This window comes from Anopheles ziemanni, chromosome 2 (assembly GCF_943734765.1).
Source record: "Anopheles ziemanni chromosome 2, idAnoZiCoDA_A2_x.2, whole genome shotgun sequence".
Taxonomy (NCBI): Eukaryota; Metazoa; Arthropoda; class Insecta; order Diptera; family Culicidae; genus Anopheles; species Anopheles ziemanni.
Genome location: NC_080705.1, coordinates 11,087,276 through 11,109,847, shown reverse-complemented (window position 1 = coordinate 11,109,847; position 22,572 = coordinate 11,087,276).

Genomic DNA, 22,572 nt, shown 5'->3' with positions numbered 1-22,572 from the left:
CAACCACCGCTCCTTCGCCCAACCTAGCCCGTCAGCAGGAGCTCCGGAAGAAGTCCGGGGAAGACTAAATCATACCTTTCATCGAAACGATCAATTTGCGTCAAATTTGCACCAACGCAAAGTACCGCACCACCTTCCACCCGCCCTGGCACCCCATTGGATGCCCGTGCAAAAGTCAAATGCATGCCTCGATGCATCGAACTGCAATCGTCCAACGCGGGTAAGGATCGACAAACCGTTTGCTTAGGAGCGGAGGTTTCCCTCCTTCCGAAACCGAGGCGAAGCGTTTGATTCCATGGAAATTTATTACCATTGATACATCAGAAGCCAACGATTTATTCAACGCTTCTTATGATACGCCTCGGACGGAAAGATTTTCCCAGCGGCTCGAGGAAAACAAAGACTGAAAGGTCCGAACGTCGCTTTCGGGCGCACTTTTCGGACGGCACGATAGGGAGCCCGTCCTGATGGGAGCCAACTTTCGAGCCACACCGTGTACGATCCTGAGCCCGGGCCCGGCAAAGAGCTCACATGAATCATAATAATTTACTGGATACTTTGCGCTTATAATATAGTCATGCATGTATCGTGATAATGTACACCGCTCACGGCAATTTGTTTGCGCTCGGTGCGCTCTGCTTTGCGCTCCGGTTCATGCCCAGGACTCCCGGAACTCCTTTCCACGGTGCACCTTATGCTGTTACGGTGGGGGTGTGGTTCCGAACTTTCGGACCACACTCCGGATCGTCCGCCGCGTGTCTCGTCGATTGAAAAAGCCCTCAATGCGAAGGATCCGATGCCGAAAGTCGAACGCACCCTCGTTGCACCCGTCCGGTCGGTGTTCAATAAGTGTTTGCGGAATAATAATAATGCACGGTCCGTTTCTGCCACTTCGGTCCGGTTGAGTCACCGCCGCGGGGGGATGGTGGCGGGTAGGAGTGGCAGCCCGCAACCCATCATCATAAATATTAGACTAATGGAATCGGGCCGCCTTCGGTTGGGGCTTTTCGCTCCGAACAGAGGTGCAAGTTAGAGGTGGTTAGAGCGTTGTAATGAACACTAGCTATCACCGGACATTAAATGACCATTCCACAGTTTGTTCTCGCATAGTTGTAAGAAAAAGGTGTTGGGATTCATTTGGAACACCCTTTCGAAGAGTAAACACATGAGATCAAACAGTTTTTATTCTTTGATTCTTTTAGTTTTTCATAAACTGATACTTTCCGATTCATTCCATGCAATTAATGTTAGTATTTATAACACTTTTGAATTGTCATCCAGCAAGTTTACATTTAAAAACACTTGTTGCAAATGGGTTTCAAAGGTTATAATTTGGTCAATTGTGAACCGCGTCACAAATTTAGTATCTTTGACCGATTTACAACTCAAATGGAGCCCGCCTTTACAAATCGCCCCGTTTTAATATCCCTTTCTTGTGCATGCTGATCGAGGCTTGACAGATGTCGAATGTCATCTGTCACTGCAGCGGCTTTAGTGAAGATTCGTAATCTACTATGAATCTCCACAGCACTATTAAACAAATTGATTCTATATTTCAAGACTACTTTTCTTAATTGATATTTTTATTGTAATTAAAAGTAAGGTACGTAAACGTTTCACAAAACAGTTTATGATTTGACACCCTCACTTTAGAATTGGTAAGATAAAAAAATCATAAAGTCCAATCCAAAGGACAATTTATTGCCTGCATTGATCGTTAATAAAACTTTTGCTCTCTCGCGCAAACCATCATTACTTTCCACCTCTACTCAGTCCGCTTAGGCGTTACAGTGTGACGCTCTTAAAAGGCTCAATTTGGCATCCCATCAATCATCTCGCATCGCGGCGGCCTCGGGACACGTCCGAAGTTAATCACGGGTGCCTCCAACGGTAGGCGATCCACAGCTGCTGGTCAGCCGGCTTGATTTATTAGGGCTCCCGGGTCTGGGTTGGGGGTGCTAAAAGCTTGTCACTTCCGTAGAAGGTAGCCCGTGGTCCGCTAGGGTCCCATTTCTTCGGGATGCACTTTTGCTGCAACCGGGCGGGCAGCGCGAATCTTGCCTGGAAAAACTTGCCGTTCGCACCACCGTCCATTATTATTTATGGTGTCGATGGATAGAATAATTCACATGAAATGGCGAACGCTCGCCAAAGGAGGGACAACACTTCCCAAGCCCGGTTCCCAGGCGTTACACCCACGAACGGGGAACGCACGTTGCTTCAAAACCCGGTAGGAGGTACATTTTTAATCGACAATGTTTGAAGTCGACCCAGAAGCCCCGGCGGGGACAAAAACTGCACCGTTTTTAAAAGCCCTCCGCTGCCAGCAAGTGGCTGGACGAAACGCTGGGCAGAGCGGTAATGATTAGAGAAGGGTTAAATTTACGGTCCGTATAAATCATCGATTGTCAGTAATTAGTTTGTGGCTGTGACGTTTATGTTTGCGAACCGGTGGGAATGGGCCCTGATTGGGAGGGAGAGGGGACTGGCGTAGAATTTACGAGCAAAACCGAAGGACGAAGTAAGTACCCGCGTGCACGTGTCCACGTGAAGGAAAGTGTGCCTTCAGGGGTCATCTTTCCCGCGGGTGCTTTTCTTTGGGGCTTTTCGTTGGGAGTTTTCCTCGGCCGTTTGGACCGTTTGCGGTCAAGTTGAAAAGGAAAAACCGGACGCCGGGGCCGCTGGAACCGGAACTAAAGTGAACCACGCATCGCCACGGTGGGGATCTTATAAAATTGTCAATTAAAATGATTGATGGACTGACACGCGCATACCTACGGTACTTAAGTTTCTTCACCCCCACAGCCACCCGCTCCCCTTCGATCGACCCCGACCTCGGGTTGGTCGGCAAGAACTAGGACAAAAATGGCGACCGGTCGCAATAGGAGCCTCGAAGGGAACGGTAAAAGATGACGGGTTAAACCTTGCTCCCGGTGGCGGTGTCCGATTGCGGTGTCTCTGTATGCAAAAGCCCCCTTTTCTTAGAAACCGGTCGACGCCGTTCGAAACTCGTTTTGCCTCGCCTCGCCGACCAGATCGATGACGTCGAGCGCAGTCCGTCGCGTACGCTATGACGGTCTGACCTAATATATTGCCTCCAACCTTCCCGTGGCGTCCTCGTTGGACCGTTCCGTACGTCCAGTAGTCCGGGAGGTAAGCGCGCTGCTCGCCACGGTGATTATGCGGCGATAATTAAGAGTGTATCTTCTACGAAAGCGTTTGCGGCTCAATAATGTTTCGATATCATCACCTAATAGGCTCCTAATTGGGTGCCATTAGAGGACGCACACGGGAACTCAGCTGAAGCTTAGTCGCAGACAAAGCATAGTATACGTTCAACGTAGTACTCCATCGGCGCGGACGACAACGGGAATGCTGGGAAAATAACCTCAAAATGCAGCAGAATATATACAAGTTGGATGGGCCGAAGAGATCAAGTGGATCATCAGAATTTTTGGGGATTCGGTGTTAACTTTAGGGAATACTTTTGTGAATAACATCTTTGATAGGACTCGCCCTACCTAGCGCGTTCAAAACATAATTAAAAAAGGATTTATAAACTTCCTTTATTTATATTTTCTACCCGGAGGCGATGGTTGACCTCAGGGGTCATAGATCGGCAATCAGTCAGCTGATCGCTGAAGTTCCCCTTTTTAATGTTAGCGTTATCTGTCCGACTGTCTTTTCTGAGCCGAACTGACAGCTGGCGTTAGGAACGAAAAAGTCTTTCTAACATCTCATATCAAAGCGCTTCCTTTTACTACTCCAAAACAACGCAACACAACCGACCACTTGCAATTTGCATATGGGTGTTTTTGTGTGCAAAAATTACCAAACCAAATGTTTTCCCCCTTTCCCCATTCGGGGATCGTCCCGCTAATGGGCATAAGCCGGTGCTGCAAATTGGCCACAAACAATTTTCGACGAAATGTCGATTTATTTCTTTCGCTGAATCCTCCCCAACTTCCTCGCTGAGTGGAAGAAACCTCGCTTACGGTATGCCGAAATGGTTTCCCGCGATGACGACCATGAATGGACGGACGGACGGACGGACGGTTGGACGGGAATTTGTCATCTGATTTATGGCGAAACCGGGCCCGCGTAGGATGTAAACGTATGAGAAACAACTGTCAACCGCCGCATGTCGCAGCCGGTATCGAACACTGTCGTCGTCGTCGTCGTCAGTCGGTTGGCGTAATTCTCCGGCGCGGAAAAGAAGACACAAATCACTCGGCTTCCTCGTAATCGGCATCGGGAGAAACCCTCCCCGGTGCGGCCTCACAATGCTCTCGTTTTCGTTCACCCGAATCACCCTCGCCAAAACCGGACCGAACAAGACAGCAACACACAAACACACACACACCAGAGCGGAAGCGACCCCTCGCGCGGCGCTGTCGAACGCCGGGGAAATGCCAAGGGCGATATACTTGATGGAGTTTAATATTAGCTTCCACTGATTTATGATCGAGGGCCATAAATCTGTCCGTGTTTTCCAGCGTGCCCGGCCCGGGCATGATGGGCGTCTTTGGGACCCCCGCACACACCGCGATGAGCTCATTCCCGGCAGCAAGTCGAACCGAAACCGTCCCACACTCACCCCGTTTTCAGGTCGATCGAAACCGTGTCGATATCCCGGGAGGGAGAGGGAGGGAGAAGGGGGGGGGGGGGGGGTATCTTTCGCCCATCAAAGTCAACTGTCACGACGGAATGATCACAAGCCGGTGCACGCCGGCAAATCATTTCCTCACACTAAACAAACTAATTATGTGATAATAAAACTTCTCCAACCTGACACGCGCGTCTAGAGTTTTGATCGATAACGGATAGCTCCAGCGAGAGCCACGTGGTAGTAAATCATGGCGCTCCAACAGCCACTTTGGTTTGCAAGAAGTTATTTCGATTAAGCGTTCCAAATGGGAACTGCCAAACGCTGCATTGACGGACAGGGAATATCTACAGAATAGCGGGACCATTTTTGTCGGCGAAATGTGTGTCAAGAGGTGCCGCGGACATAAAACCGATCAGAAAACGGTCCCATTTCGGTTTTTCCAGGAACAACAAATAGGAAGAAGAAAACCCTGCGAAAACCTCTTCTGCAAACACACACACACCACATGGTTGGCCACAAATGACGAATTGGTCCATTTGGAAGTTTTCATCTGGTTCGAATGTGTGTGTCCGTGTGAGTCTCTTTCCTTTCCGTCTTTCAGCCCCTCTACCCTCTCCCGCTCCCCAGCGATTCCTTTCCATCTTCATTCGGAGCGCATTAACGGGTGCAAGATTTATAGAGCTCACTTCTAACGCCGTGCCGACCCAGACTGCGTTTTATGGACACTCGAGCTTGCACGAGAAACCCCGCTCGCACCCCGTTCCACCGCACGGCGATAGTCATCGATAAGGATTTTATTCAAATTAGAACACAGCAGAAACGCCGGGTCAATGGGCTTATAAATCAAATTCATAGTGCGGCCCTTCGGGGGTAGGGCGTTGTGGTGGTGGCTAAAGGTTTAAAAAAGTCGTTGGAAAAGGAATCACTCTTCAACAATGTTACATTTTTTGATGATAATGAGATCGATCATGTGAAAGTAAGCAGATCAGCAAAAGCATACAAAATTAGGGAGAGTTTGTTTGATTGTCTTCATAAAGCTATGCTCATTAACAAAACCAAAACAGAAAAGACTGAAATGAGATTCAGCCGTGTTCTGCAAAGAAATAAACGACCTAAACATACTCTTTTATATCATGAATGATGTTTTACCCAGATTAATGCTAAATTGGTTAAAATAACCTGTATTCTGGTCTGAGCTAAGGTAAGAAATTTGACATATTCAATTTGATCGTCAAGTTATCATTTTACAAAGCCCTAAGTACTTGAGAAGGTGATTATTGATTTGTGCTACTTTTCTACTTGATTTATTTATCTCTTTGATTATTTATTTCTTTTATATGAAAATCTTCAAGCTTTGCAAACAGACATAGAAGATTTGTCTTCAACTTTAACAATGTAACACTAATTTGCAGTTTTTTTGTTCAACTGGTCATGTTCCGTAATCAAATTTTGAAGAACATAAAAAACAACGTGAGAAAAGTGCAGTTCTGCGGAAAGGTTGCATTATTTTTAAATTAATTTAATTTTCGCAACCACCTTCAACACCATCCATCGCAAAGCTCAACCGAACAAAGTTACAAAGCACAAGCGCAAGTGTCTGCCCCGTCCCTTCGCAAAACTGCACCACTCAGCGCCTGAACGTCACTCCTCAGCTGGTGTAAATCATTCTACCGAAGCTCACCGAAGCGATGCCCTTGCGGCAGAATGCCATACATAAATCTCAAACGGTTACCAGCACGTGTACTCAATCCGCACGTAGAAGCACCGGCGGCCTAATGGGAAAGGTAAGCTACCTGTCACAGCATAAGCCACGGAGGGCCACCGCGAGGTCCTGTTTACGACCGCACCGGACCGCCGTGCAAGCGCTGCATAGTCATAAACAAACAGATCGCTGACGCCCGCGGTCCACGGTTGGCTCAAATGCCAACAGTATGGGAAGGCCTAGGAGTAAAGAAAAAAAAACGAACAAGCGGTTGGGAATGAGAAAATACTCCCCGAAACAGCTTTCATTATCTGCCACGACGCGGTTCCCAAGAAGAAGGGAAGGCCGCTGAAAAGTGAACGCTGGAACCGGCCAGAGAAGTAAATGAAACTCCCAGCTGACAAACTCGAATGTCGGAACACGATGGGCAGAGTGTGTGCAGGCGAGAATTTAAAAAAATAAAACTAACCGAAACGGGGCAGAACGGTAGTGCCACAGGGAACGAAGGGACGAGGGGGCGGAAAAAAAGAAACATTCTGCAACACGACTGACATACAAAGATCCTTGACGGCCTATAACTGTCGCTTGGCAGGTTGTTCATGTCACAACTCAACGCGACACCGCCACGTTAGCGCTTCCAGGCTCGCTTTACGCCACGCTTGTACCGCTTTTGTTCGACTTCTTGCTCGCGCCGCCTCGCCTATCAAACGCCACTTCCTGCTTCCTGGCGACAGGGAACGCCGGAAGCCGCGCCAAACGATGCCCGGACGATTCCCTTTGACCACCGCGAAGTGGCCGTATCGAATGACGGCGGGATGGGGAGCAACAAAAAAAGAGAACACCACCCTGCACCGACTGCACATCCCCACCCTGACGTACAGGTATCCATTCCATCCTGTCACTCCTATCCACTGTGGCTGTGGCACGCGTGCACACGGACGATAAACCCGCCCGGGATCAGTCCAACCGGTGTGGTCCGGCGCTAGAGACCCGATTCGCAAAAAACAAACGAAATGCGTGGAAGGGAATCAAACAGACCTCAGCTCACCGCGAAAGACAACGTTGACGAAACGACGAACGACAAGCACAAGCACAGGGGGGGGGAGAAAAATGCTCCCAAAAAATTGGCAAAACAGAGCAAAAATTTGACCACAGCCGCAAAGCCCGCCCAGCTTGTGCCCACAGCTGTCCCGGGAATGCTGCTGTCTTTCGATTGTCCGCACGCGTCCAGCACTGCTGGTGCAACGTCTAAGCAATCTATCTTTCTAAATGGATTGTAAACAACTGCCGGAATCCGGAACGTCAGGACTGTGTGTTTGCGTTGTGGCTCGTCCTGGAGGAAAACGGCAATTCGACAAGCCAGTCCAGAGTTCATCAGTTGGAAAACATGATCGTGATGGATGGACTCCGGTGCGTAACGACATCCACAACGATACTTTTCTCGCAAAGCATTGTTTGTGTTGCTGGAATTATCAGTAACCAGTTGAATGTTTTCGTTTCCTGTTAATTTATGAACAGTTTTCACTTATTTACTTAATTCATACCATGTAGTTTAGATAAATGCTTTTCAATTCGATTTTGTTATTTCCCAGAGCTATGTTTTTCAAATCAAATCAGTTTCCTAGTATTCTATGCAAAACGTATTTTTTTAAACTCATAAAATATTAAAAATAGTTAAATAGAAACCCATTGGGCACGGTATGAAAAAAGAAAAACTACAGTTTTTTTCTGTATGGTTTACATTGGTAATTATAAATTGGCTAAAGTATGAATACAATTTCTTGTTATCTAACAGATTTTAATAGAATTTCTATGTTATCTACTGTTTGTAATACCAATCACAATGTTCAATCTACATTTCAGCCAGTCACAACAAACAACAAATTTTTTATCAAAGTATTCAAAATATTGCAATTAAACTGGTTTCAAACATGTTTTCTAGTTTATGTTTTTCCATTTTGTTTCTTGTTTGGCAAATTGACTTGAACAAGTTTTGTTGTTCTGTTCCTATTCTACTGATGATTACTCAATTGAAATGTTATACTTCCTGCCCATAGATCTTGCAGCAACCTTCCTGATACACTGGGAAATCTATTTCCCGCTGCATCACGAGCAAGAAGCGCCCAGAAACTGCGCTGTTCCGAAGCCCTAAACTTCATTTGGAAAAGACCCTCGATGGTCGTAAATCTTCCCGCACGGGAAAGAAACGTGCCTACTCCTAGCTCATCGGCATAAGCTGCAACACAGGCGTATCAACATCAAACGCATTTGCCTGGCAAACGAGTGACTGATGCTCTGTCTCTCGGCCGACCAAACCAACTCCACTGCTGATGTGGAGATTTATGCGAATCCAATCGAATGCGCTCGTTCGGTATTTCGTCGTCGTCGTTCTGCCGGGAGTCTTCCGAATCGAAACCGACAGTGACGATGCGATGATGCTGCTGTCTGTTTCTTTTCCATCCCATTGCCAAATGTGTGTGTGTGTGTGTGTGTGATTGTGAAGAATTTATTGACAGCGCACGCGGTGAAGTAGATCGTTTCCGACCGATCGGGAACACCCATGCATGAGCATAAGTCTTGTTTTGGTTTCTGATGTCGGGGGGTTTTTGTTTTTTGTACTCACATTTCAAATCACGGAAACGACCGAACCGATGCTTGGGATTTGCGGTAAGGTTGTGATTAATTCCACTCGCGGTGGGAATCCCGAAACCGAATAGCGGAAACCAACAATCAACATGTGTTGAATCAAATTAAAATAATCAATCTCAAGAATGTGAAACTTTGAACGCATGGAAGAAAAAAAATATAATAACGACATCTGCGTTCATAAGCCAAGAAGAACGTTGATGGCACGGAACGGAACACGCTGGAGCCGAACTTTTTTCGATACAAATATTTCATCAAAATACTTCCGTAGCCATTTGGGCCAACGGCAGCTCATAATTCAAATATTGAAACAGCACTTCCACTTTGGACGGCGTTTTCCCAAATTCAAAACTCTTCTCCTCAGATCCCCCATCCCTCCACCTCTCTCCCTGCCCCATCATTGGGTTGTCGTTCTCGCCGATGCAAACAAATTGAAACACGTTTTCTAGTTTTCTTGGCACTCGATCGGTCGAAACCGGCGAGCGGGCCTGCGCCAATCGGAGTGTGTATCGCAAACGGTTGGTGGAACCTTTTCCCAGCCAGCAAACCCAGTCAGATGATAGGAATTATGGACGCCGGAGCATAAAATTCGTTCCAAATACCATTGTGTCACAGTCGTCGTTCCGGTTGCAATGTGCTTGTGCTTCCAGTATAAATCAAAAACCCATCGACCAGAGCGTCGGCATCGGGTCGGGAAAGAGGGATAACTGTCGGGAGTGTGTTGAGGTAAGGAATAGAATCGTTGTGGTGCACGAAAGAAAAAAAAACACGTACAGTGTACACTCCGTAACGAATCCCAAAACCAGCATAAATCCATCATGGCCGAAAGTGGAAATAGAGCGAGATGCGATCATAGGGGAAGAGGGTTGACGACGGGTGGGGGGGGGGGGGGAGAGGGTGAAAAAACAAACCCCCCCTGTACAATACAAGCCAACGCAAACACACACGGACAACGATCCATCACCAAACTGCAGAAGATGGTTGCCATGGCGCGTGGAAATGGGAACGACAATTGAGAGACGACTTGAGCCGGGGGAAAAAAAAGTGTTTCGGAAAAGAAGCATAACGTACACAATCAAACGCTGCGCACCCGGGTCGGGCCCGTACCCTCCCTAAGTCGACCAACTTCAAAAAACTAACGAATCCCACAAATTTTGCATCGAAATAGAGGCCATAAATTAAGATTCCTGTCGGATTTCCAGCCAACTCTTCCCGGGGCCGACGCTGACGAAGGCGAATCCGAAGGCGAGCGATGCAACCGCTGCATCGCTGCAACGGATTCGGGCTGTGTGCCACCGGGAGGATGTGTCATTTCGTCTAGTTTCCGGTGCAGCAGTGCGGCACGACATCCGCATCCACCCGGAGTCCCCGGGTCTGCAAAACATTGTCTCCGATTTATCGTCACGAGCGCAGGACGAACCACCCTTTTGGACGGTGCCTTTTTTCGACGCCGGGAAGATGGAAGGGACCGAGCACTTCCGATCGATTCTTTATGATCGTTTCCCGATTCTTTTCTGGTGCCGTTTCCCTTTCCCAGGTCCGGCCTTCAATCAGCTTTCAAATTTCGTCCCGATCCATCCCGGTTTGCCGAAGAGTGAAGGCGCACGTTTCGGAACGATTTCCTCTGCCAAAACATTGCCAAAGACTCGAGCGGGCGGGCGGGCGCGCGCGAGGAGTGGACGCGGGGTGTGCCATTAAAATCCATAAATAACCCATACACCAGTGCAATATTTTATGCGATATAATTTTTAAACCGAAGCCGAGACGTCGCGCTGCCAACGTGCGCAGCGGCGGCTCAAAGCTCGTCCCACTTGTTGTGGCGCACCGGATCCTTGCGGTAAAGTGCATTCGACAGGGTGGAGTGAAAATCATGCTAACAAAATAGACAATTACCAAGTCAAACATATCATAAAATTAGAAATGTTTTATAGCAAATTATTACGAAGAAGAAATCATCACATAAATAACGATTCCTCCAATTGGTTCAGAAATACCCTCACTTTGTCCTTTTTTTAATATAATTTAATCTAGTTTTGCTCTAGTATTGAGAAAATTTTCTGCATTTTCCAGCTTTATTTGTCTATAACTTGATGAAAATTTATTCATTTATTCTTTTTGCTTATTGAATGATCAAAATAAGAACAAATGTCCTATTTTTCTCTATTTACAAGTTGAGTGTAAGATAATCATTCAAAATGTATTCTAATCGTGAGTGCTGCAAAACTTCGTAACTATCAAATCTGAATAAATATGTTTATTTTTATCTTGATGATTTATTGTTTTTTTGTTGATTACTACTCTTTAAAATCAATTGTATATTTTGTACATCAGTATTATTGAAGCCATCTGATATTTGTACTGGTTTTGTTACATGACTATCAAATCTGAATGAATATGTTTATTTTTATCTTAATAATTTATTGATTTTGTTGATTACTATTCTTTCAAATCAACTGTATGTGTTGGACATCAGTCAAACCTTCTGATATTTGTACTGGTTTTATTACATGACTATAAAATCTGAATGAATATGTTTATTTTTATCTTAATAATTTATTGTTTTTGTTGATTACTATTCTTTAAAATCAACTGTATATTTTATACATCAGTATTAGTCAAACCTTCTGATATTTGTACAGGTTTTATTTCATGGTTTTTGTCAACTTCCTGGATGAGAAAACCAACGTCGGAAACACCCTGTCCTAAGCACAACCCATCCGGAACGCACGACGAACGTGGCCACGGGTCGGAGAAAATAAATATTGATATATTTCATTGCCAGGAAACATGTGATCGGCTCAAAAAAGCGTCCATGTCGATGTCTCGTGCCTTCCTCGTCATCGTCATCAACAACACTGTTTCGCGGTGCAGCAAAGTGCATGTGCAGCGCGCAGCCTCTTCACCCGACCGAGCGGTACGAAAATAAATGCATCATTGCCTCCAAAACGGCACGCACTTGTCACTTGCGTTGTGTGCAAAACTAGCACGCCGATTCCATCCCGATACATCATGTCACCGATCGTGGACCCCTCCATAACCCCCCTTATACTCCCGTACGAACAAACATGACAAGGCCCATAAAAGTGTATGATTTAAGTAAAAGTCGTAAAAATAATTGTTAAAACAACGCTACGAGCGAGCATAAAAATGCATTCACTGTCCCCATATATCATATCTTCGGTGCATTGTCATCTGGACGTCGTTGTTTGGGCCGTCGTTCGTCCACCGGATGTCGGATCGGATCGGATTTCGCTTGCAGACGGATAGTGCACTCCCCCCAACCCATCCGGCGGCCAACAATGGTGTGCGTTTTCTATGCAATTGTCAACCCCTCCCCCAACGTCACACACTTCCCTTTTCGTCCCTCCAACGAACGAGGTTGTCTTTCCGGTGCATCAATAAATCGAATGCAACTCGCGGACATACCTCGCCGGTTTCCCAAACCCCCTCCCGTCCATCCCATCGTCGAGTGCGATACATTTCACGTGTTCGTTCTCGTTTACAATTGAAGTATGTGTTCATATCACACAAATCATTTGAGTTCGGTTCTTTTTTTTTGTATGTGCTCGCTCCTCTTGCCTCGCTCGGATGCCGTTGTGGAGATGACCGAATGCAACACACCGAACCGCGAATCAAACCAATCCATCGAAACGGCGGTGCATCCACGGAACCGGTGCCCTGAACACCGATCCCGGGTTTTTGGAGACCTCCGAATCGTCGTTACTCAGGATATTTGAATTGCCACGTGAGTAATAAATAATTTACAATTATCGTGTCAAGGTTGGGTTTTCCTTTTTTTGCGGGCCAGTCCGTAGTGGAGTAGGTTTCCCGGAGGACACCGGAGCCCGCTCGGAACAAGGATTGGCTGAATGGGAAACTCTTTCAGTTTTTTACGCTGCCCATTTCTGTTGACTTGCTTCGGAATTCTTTCCGCGGCGCGGTGTTCCATCCGTTGCCATTTTCCACCAGTTGAGGGTTATGAATGACCGATTTTGGCTTCCCTACCTCCGCAACCACCGTGCACTCCTGGCCACGGATTTTTCGTGAGGATGGATGGATGTAAATGGCCATTTGACTCAGTTTCGGTTTTTTTTACTCTCTCTCTCCGGCGGCTCACATTTGGCCTTGTCTCGTCCGGTGCAATCGTACGTGGCCGAAGACACAACGAAAACACTGACCGGGCGCATATTCCGGACGATGGTACCGGTTCGTCCCACCGAGGCCATGTGGGAGATCGGCCAGATCTACAAGCACACAAACCGGGAAGCTATATTTTTGCGGTTGTTTGCCTGCGGCTCCATATTTCACGGTGACGAATGATCACTGCTCAAAAAATATCCAGAAGCGGCGATGATTTATGGCGGTACCGCCCGGATCCGGCTCGGAGGACCGGGGGCCGCAACTAAACTGGTGCGCGCCCAATGCCTCTTCCCGCTCGGGGCCTTTTGTTTGGCCGGAGTTTTTCCCGCCTTGATGGCACTTTGGAAGCGAGATGGCCTCGGACATGGTTTTTGGGAATATGAGTGCTAGGAAGATGAATTTTAAAAACTATTGCCTCATGATTAATGAATGCATGTTTTTGATGCGGCAATTTTAAATGGTAAAGAAAACTAGAGCAAGGTTTTCTTTTTTCTGCACATGATGCTTACAGTATCTGTAGTTAGTTGTAAGTTTATGTAAATTTAATTGTAGTTAAAATAAACATGTTGTTAAACAGTCCACTTTGAAATTGCATGACAAGTTCAAACAAATCATCAGAAAAACAAATGCATGCAATCAAATAAACGTTTAATACGTACCATTTGAATTATCAACTTATTAAAGTCAAATAAAAACATTTCAATAAACGTTATGAGCTGAATGCTTTGGGACATTTTTCGCATGAGTTGCAGCATGTGTGCAGTAAAAAACATAAATCAATTTTATAAAATTCAGACCCACCTAAATTGTCAAAAAATATACCCGAAATGATAAGTGTAAACTCTTTAGACAATCTACAGCACTTAAATCAGTTGGTTTTTAAGCACCTTTATTCAGCTAAATTTGACTGTGACATTTCAAACACAATCATTCTTTTCATTTTCTTACAATAAAAACATTCAAAACAAAATTTTACAATGTATTCTACTGAACTGTCAGTAGCGCTTGCTGGCTCGTCCGACTACTGTTTCCGTTGATAACCCCATTTTTATTTTCCTTTCAGCTTGCATATTCCCAACACTGTTTTTTTAAATCAAAATATCTCAACTTTGGCTCGACAATGTTGACAAATTGTTTATAAAGTGATCCCCAAACATTAACCTCCTTTCGATGCCCCCATCGCACCCTATTAAGCTGATGGCGAATAAACACTTCCCAGGGCCGGATCCCGGATCGTGTCAGCGCCGAAGGGTCCGCGACCAACATGGCCAGCCCTGCCCGGCTTTGGAAGGGGGCGTGGGAGAGGGGGCGCCAAAGGCCGACCACTCACCAGCAGCGCGCCCTGTTCACACAATTGTGCTTGATGAGCCTGGCACATCACACATGACGCATGGTCTTTAATTTACGACATCTCACATGTGCACCAGAGCGTTCACTTCATCGCAAAGGCAATCGCCAAGGCGCAAGGGCACGAGGGCTTGCTATCGGAGTCACGGGGGCCGGTCGACTGCGCCAGTCGACTTCGAATCAAATCACAAACACCACCCCCAGGCTTTCCGCACACACACTCTCCCTCTCTCTCTGCTATCGCCGCGGGCGAATCGATAGAGGGCTGGCGCGGTATGGAGGGACGTCTCGCCATCGTATGTCATTCATCTCGCAGCCATGCTTTATAGGCAAATTACATAAACACATAAATACATTTCGCATCCCCCGCGCCCCGCTCACTTTTTTGCCTTCCACCCTGGCCCATGGCTAAGGCGTGCGTGCCATGTTCAAGAAAACCCCACTCTAACAGAGACATCCAAGCGCGTAGAGACGCTGGAAATGAAGCTGAGGCACAACGAACGCATGTCGAAAAAAACGCTGCCGATGCTGGCACGACCAAGAACAACCAGCGCACCAGCTTCACATTCGTTGCTTGACAGCTGTAAATCATTCAATCTTATATCAGAACGTTAATGTCACTCCGGGAACGCACAGCTCTGGGGTTCGACCGGGGGTAAGAGCAGCGTGGAGTATATGCGTTAGTACTTAGCGGCTGTGATGGGCCACTACCACCAATAGAACCTCGGGGCGAAAGCAAACGGACATGGAAGGGTAGGGAAGCAGTAGGGTGATAGAGAAATTCACATCCATCCCATGGCTACAACAGAATTTAGTACAACGAATGAGTGAATGTATGCACAGTGGGAGGCATTATGCCTAAATGCAGCGTAAAAATAGAAAGTTCATTTTTATTAGAAACAATTTTTTCAATAAGCCATCGTTTGAATATAAGTTCTTCAAAATAAAAGAACAACTCAAACATAATTTTTAAATATTTTTAAAATCTAAATTAACGCCATTCCTATTTCAGTGATTATTCAATAAAAAATCTATGTTGATTAACATTGCATCAAACATTAAAATGAAGACACAAAAACAAGGAGTTTAAATTTTAATTTTAATGGTTCTACATAAGAAGAATTTGGTATGTTTTAGATTAAAGATGGTTACAAATGCATTCTGACAGAAAAATAAATGTACACCGAAGATTTATGGTTTCATTAAAAAGGCCCCAAGCATTCATAAAAAAGCCCCAATGATTACACATTTGTTTAATAGAAGAATAATTAAAACTTTCAAAACGTCTGTACAATTAATTTTATCAAAAAAAATAACAACTCCGTAATATTATAATGCTATGTGTCCACCTTCTTCCGAGCAACTGCCCCACTGTGCCGCGTGGCATGTGATGAGTGTGGGTCGAAACGAATCACCATTCGGACTGGCATTCCACAACCGTGGCCCGGGAAGAACGGTCCCTTCACCAACCGGAACCTGCCTTCATGCCATTCCTTCCGCCCTCGCGAACAAGAAAGTGGCAATCCCGCGAATCGCTGCAAATATCATTATTAGCGGACAGCTTTTCGGATGCGTTTCGGGATGTGTGCGGTGTGGAAAGATCTTCGCAGCATTCTCGACGCTGCCGAAGACGCCTCTGCGGCCATCGCGGCCAGGCCTCGCATGTCTTGTTGACGAGAAGGATGGCGTCTCGCACGCGGCGTGTGCGCACACTCATAAATTTTCCTTTTGGGTAATAAATAAAAAATAAAACTTATTACAATGAAATGAAACTCGTATCGCGGGGGATCCGCGGGGGGTAGGTGGGCCGCTTTCCACCCCTTGGAGTGATGTCATCCCATGCGCAACGGAGAGTTTATTTAAACTGTACCGAGTCAGTTCCGAGTGGCGATCACCGGGAATGATGACCAACACGAACAGTCAGCGCTCCAAGTTGGACCACTTGTCCTGCCTGCGGTGTTGGAATCGATGTCCCACCGCCGGCCCCAGCATTCCTTCCCTCCGGAAAACCATAATCTTCTCCCTCCGCCGGTGGCTGACCTGAATCGACAGGTCGAACCGAGCGCGCAAAGTGGCGTCCTTCCGCCCCGGTCGGCGCTGGCCCTGGCCCGGTCAACCCGATGGTTTGAAGGAATGTAAATAAAATAAATTAACACGTCAAACGCGAATATTATTGATTTATTGTCTTGTTTTCGAGTTTTATGTGCGTACATTAAATTATACGCATGCACCTCGGCACCGTCTTTTATGGGCCCAAGAAGAGCTCGTCACCCGCGACTGGCGCGCGCGTTGATTAACGCCGGGCCAGCCTCCCGGGAGTCGGTTTCGGTCCGCACGGCCGGGCATCATTACGACGGCCGTCCGGTCTGACACCGGTTGATCGCTCGGTGACGGTATGGGCCCGTGTGCGAGCATCGCAAGGTTGATGGTTCCGTGATGGACAGCTGAAGGAAACTGGCCCACTTTGTTGACCAGGGAATGGAAAGGAATATCGTGTTTTTATTCGCTGACAGACGTTCGTTAGTGTGATCGTGCACGAAACAAGGGTTTTCGTCAGCTCCGTCCTGTTTCTCATAGTGTTCCCTGGACACCCTCCAGCAAACGGGTTTTGAGCGAAGGAGGCAGCTTGTTTTATTGCGTTTTGTATCCATAAATCTTCACGTATAAATGAGTTGAAATAAACCGGTCGATTGTTCCCATATTTATTTGCATCTCAAACATTTTGGTCTTCGGTTAATTAAGACACTTAATACCATCCTACAAAGCAGCAATCTTTTCTATACATGCTAAGACATTATTAGACTGCATTATGAAGTATAAAATCAACTGTTTGAAGTTATTCAACATCCCTTGCAACAAATTTCATTTTTTCTAGCTTCTTCTTGACCATTTTCATCATTGAAATATTTTCATTATCGTCTTTCATTTCTTTGGTTTCATTTTGATGCATTTTGTTCAATATTTAAAAGTGCAATTTTATTTACAAAATATATGATTCAGACATTTATTTCTCCATATTGAAGTATCAGCAAACTGTACCATTAGCGCAATCTAGTGTTCGGTGTGCGAAACATCGGCAGCTGTAAAATTACTCCATCGAATGCATCCAACCCTCATCCCCCTCGCATCCGCGATGCTCCGTACCATTCCACAAACACAACAACAGCATCGGTAGCATTAGTGCAGGAGCGAATCCATTCGCTCGGATTCGCGTTCGCGTGAAATCCTGTTTTAATCTCTACCAATCACCAACCCAGTCGTAGCACGCGATGCACGAATGCCATTCATTTGCCCCGCTCGGGCCCTGACAGCCTGCAAAAGGGCTGCCGGGGGTCGAATGCGATGCAAACCACGCCACGCCACGAACCCGATCGCCCCCGACAAACGCATCTAGATGACGGACAACGGGAACAAACATCACCCCGGCACGACATCCAGCCCTCACGTATGGCGTCCGTCCACGTCGACTGCACCGGCACTGCAGCTGCGATGCATCCCGCAAAACAATTAATAACAATCAGAAAACGGCCACCACCATCAGCCGGGCCAGCACCGAATGGTGCCGTTCCATCATCGCACAACGCGCGCGAATTGTGCCTTCGCCCCATCGCATGGTGGACGACGATTTCGCCTGCCGCCCTGTCGTCAGGACCAATCAACGGCGGTCATCATCTTCATCTGCACACCACCACCACCACGACACGACGGTGGCAAACATGCGGCACCATTCGAGCCGGGCGCTAATGTGATCGGGTTTCGGGCCGAAGAACTCCGCGGAAACGCGAAGCGAAACCTGTTTTCCCGCCGTGAAAACCACAAAAGTGTCGCATAATCCCACTACTGTCCGCGCGCCGTCCGGCAAGGGGAACAATGGGAAGGAACGGAGGGAACACATCACGCCAACACCGCGCAGGAGACACCGAAGTGCAATAAAACTGCAAACCCGAGCATAAATTAACAGCTACCAGTTTTAAATTAACGAAATCCAACCGATCACGAATCTCGCCACCGAACGGAGACGGATGGAAAAGGGAGTGGTTTTGTTTCGCACTGTGGGAATGTTGGAAAGCTTCGAAAAGCGGAATCGATGCAAAAAATTGATTTGCTGTGGAAAGACGCAGACGAGTGGCCAATTTAGGTTTTAGTTTCTAGTTTCAGCTAAACATTCAGAGCAGAGCAAACTTTTAATTAGTTTCAGATGAGTGTGTAGCAATATATTTACTAGATTACAAGCAGATTGTTTTAATAAAATAAATTAGTTTGAAACGAGGTGTTTGAAAATTTTATGTTAATTGCATATCATTTTGACATTTAATAGAAAAAAATTCTTTACTTTATTACTCCTTCCAACCATATTTTCATTATAAAATCTCATCCAAATTGAATTCAAGGCTAAATTATAAAACAAACAAACGAAATTAGTTAAGTAATGTTTGAGCCAATGCAAGCAATTTTGAACACTTTTAGAAAAAACCATTTAGGAGTGTTTAGCATGCAAATGATGGTGCAAAGAAAAACAAATTTATTAACCACATTGCTCTTCCAATACTAATGATCATATAATTGGTCTTACGATTTATTCGTTTCATAAATACTCTCCACTTTTACCAACCCTATCGTTTATGCATAAAAAAGCCACAAAAAAACTGCACTATCCCGCAAGCCAATTAAAGATAAAATAGTGAAAAATCGCTTACACGGAGCGAAGGAGAAAAAAAACGGGCCATACGATTAAAGTGAAGTATCGTCGGACGAAAAGCAATACAAAAAGTGGCCTCTCCACTCGCTGAGAGTTAGAAAAACATTAATTTATCCATAATGGCCCAACAGGTTGTTGCCGGTGTGTTCGGAAAATGGCGTAAAGTGCTGTGGGAGAGAGAAAATAAAAGTGGGAGAAAAAAAACCGCCGCCCGCAGCATGCCGACAAACGAGGCCGATAAAAAAAAGGACACTAAAGCCGTAGTAAAACAATTCACGTTCACACGTTCGTACACACAATTGCACACGACGCAAAACAACTATCAATACACTTGTGTGTTTGTGTGGGTTGGGGGCTTCCCACCCCGGCGGGTGGCCAGATTTAGGCTTATGCTTTATGCGGGAAACCAGCCCTCCCCAAACCACACCGGCCTGGGGGATGAAAAAAAGGATTTGGAGAGCCTGTTGGGCTAGACCACTACTAACCGCACACCACCCCTTCGGCCCCCTCATGCACTATTGCTCTACCGTCTCCAGCCGTCCCCAGTGTTCGGTGTGTCAAGGAGGATGTTTTTTTTCAGTTTCATTACTCCTGTCAACCCTCGAAGTGTTTCAAAAAAGAAACAAAAAAGCCCTCAACAACAGTGGGTTACCCGGAGGGAGGGATTGCTGGACCCAAAGGGAAATGTGGAAAACAAAAAACATCCTATATCCTGCCGGACTGGAGCATGAAACGATTTTGTCAAATTGCCGATTTCAATTTAATATAACACACACAGGTCCGACTCCCACTACCCACCAAAAACGATATCAATCTATCTCTTTCGCTCTCGCACGCACTCCAACACCAGTAGCCCTGCCTGAGGCCTGGAAAAAAGTCCACCACCCCATTCGATGAAGCCAACAAGTTCGGTAGCAACAAAATCAAAAGAGTTTACGATGATAAAAAATGAAACCCAAAACAAAACACAGGATTTGCAAGCTGATATTTTTCCGCAGGCTTTGCTTGATTATGCGTTTGTATACGTGTGCCTTTGTGGGTGCATGGCAGTCCATTTTTTGGCCCACCGTAGTTTGTTTGTGCCGTATTTTGGTGTGGCTCGATTTTCACGATCCTTTTTTAAGCAATGGCCCTTTTTTGCGTGTGCCTTCCACAGCTGGAGGGCATTTTGTTTTTCCTGCAGCGCACCCTTGGCCATGTGTGCCACTTCTCGGCGCTAATTGAGGAAATCATTGCCGACAGGATCAAACCAGCACACAGGCACAATCACTGCGCACCCCCGCCCAAGAGCACGGTGACAATTTTCGCCGAGGCCGGTAATGAAAGTGTAGCATACTGCCACAAAAAAAACAAGTGTGAAAACCTCCAGTTGCAAATATTCGGCGTTTTTGCTTTTATTAATTATTTAAGCTACCTTACTTCCATTTTTTGTTTCTTCCTTTTTACTTCTTCCTTTCCGACCAACGACTGCACTGGGGCGTTAAATTGATCACTCGTGGAACGTGAATATTTTATTAACACATACTCACGAACATGATGGCGTGGAAGGTTTTAAGGTTCCAAAAGTCTTCATTTCAACGTTTTTCCTTTTTCTACTGAAATTATTATTTTTTATAATTCTGCTTATTCCGATGGAAAACTTCCTTGTAGAACATTTACAAAATTTTATTTACTTATCAACATTGTTTCTTTTTCGTCAACAAACGACACGTATGGATTGGATTTATTATTCGCTCTGAATATTTTAGACTTCATTAATTCCTATTGACCACTCATACGAATTTTGTCCATACTTGTCCCCTTTGCAAAGACATATGGAAGTTTAATTGGATCGTTAAAAACCAATTTGAAATACACAACGTGAATGTAATACGTGGCAAAAGATCCAAGTGCATCCACAAACGCCAAAGCTCGTTCCCTACTCAAACCCAATTGGTGGAGGTTTTGCTCTTCGTGAGACTTAAATTTACGATTTTACCCATGCAACGGTTAAATTAAACTCATCTCTCTTCCAACGATGCTCTATTTTTTGTTTCCTGTTTTTTAACCTTCACTTGACGCGATGTGTAATCAAATTATTTTTACTGCTGTGATTTTTTATCCTTTCCTCACTCATCGGGACGAGTACGTTCCAAATTTTAACAACATAACGCAAGCAAGCGTGAAAATACTCCGCGAGCATACATCTGTACTGAAAATAAAAAATACCAAAGAAGAATAAACAGGTTCGTTACTGAAAAACAAAAAAAGCAACAACACGTGGCTAACCGAAAGCGCATCCTTTTCGTCCTGACGTTGCACGTCTGCAACAAGAAACGAGCTCCCACAAAGTAACGCCCTTCAGTGCCCCAACAAACCATTAGCGAGGGTTCATCAGCTAACGAATACAAAAAAACATCAACCTATCGCAGTAGAAATTTAATTCAATTTCACGCATCAATAATTGATTAATGTTATAATTATTGAAATAAACATAATTGAATGAAAAATGCTCCGACCGTGGAACTCGATCCAAACCGGTCGAACTATGATGGCTACTTTGATCTTTTCGCATCCTTCCACACAAGTACACTTGTGTAGCGCGGCAAAGCAGGCCGGGTGGCAGTGTGTGAGTAATCGGATGCAAAAATCAAAGTCCTTTACTTTGCACGGAAAAAGTGTGCTTGGTTTTGAAGTGCCTCGTTCGGGAGGGGAATGCCGAATTTCCAACTTCATTAATCGCCCTCGCGCTTGAGGAACGTCAACGCCGGAACTGACTGACTAGTTCCGATGGGGGAGTGATCAGCGATTTCAAAGGGTTAATATAAACCCCGAGTGCGACTGCAGTTGATGGAAAATGTGATTTCATATTGTCAGCAAAAAAAGATTTGTTTAAAAAATACGCCAGACAAAATTGGCTAAAATTAAACGAACGCGCTTGCGGAACATTCATTGTTTTGCAACGTTTACAAAAATCTCTCGATCGAGCAATAAATATCTTATCACTCAAGTGATAATTTAATGTTTCGGGTAGATGTAACAGCCCCTCCCACACTCCGACACACAAGAAGAAATGAAACTGGTAAAAAGGGTTCAGCTAATTAACTTTTATGCACCCCATCTCCCGCAAACGGATGGTTCAAATGGCAAAATGTAAATGGGTTTCACACTCGGAAAAATATATCAGACAATTAAGGCAGCAAAAAATACGTCATAAAAAGTCTAGCGACGAGACCAAAAATAGCAAAAAACACACCAGCACCAGACACATTTTGATAGACGTAAAGCACGGCGGAAGCGGAATCATTTCGACGGAAAACAGTATACCCTGAAGGATGCCACCCCTTGAGGAAAAACGGTGGCAAAAAGTAAAGCGTAAATAAAACCGAACCCTTCTGGTTTTTCTCAGCGTGCGCCAAAATCCATCCTGAAAAATGAGCCCACCCTGTC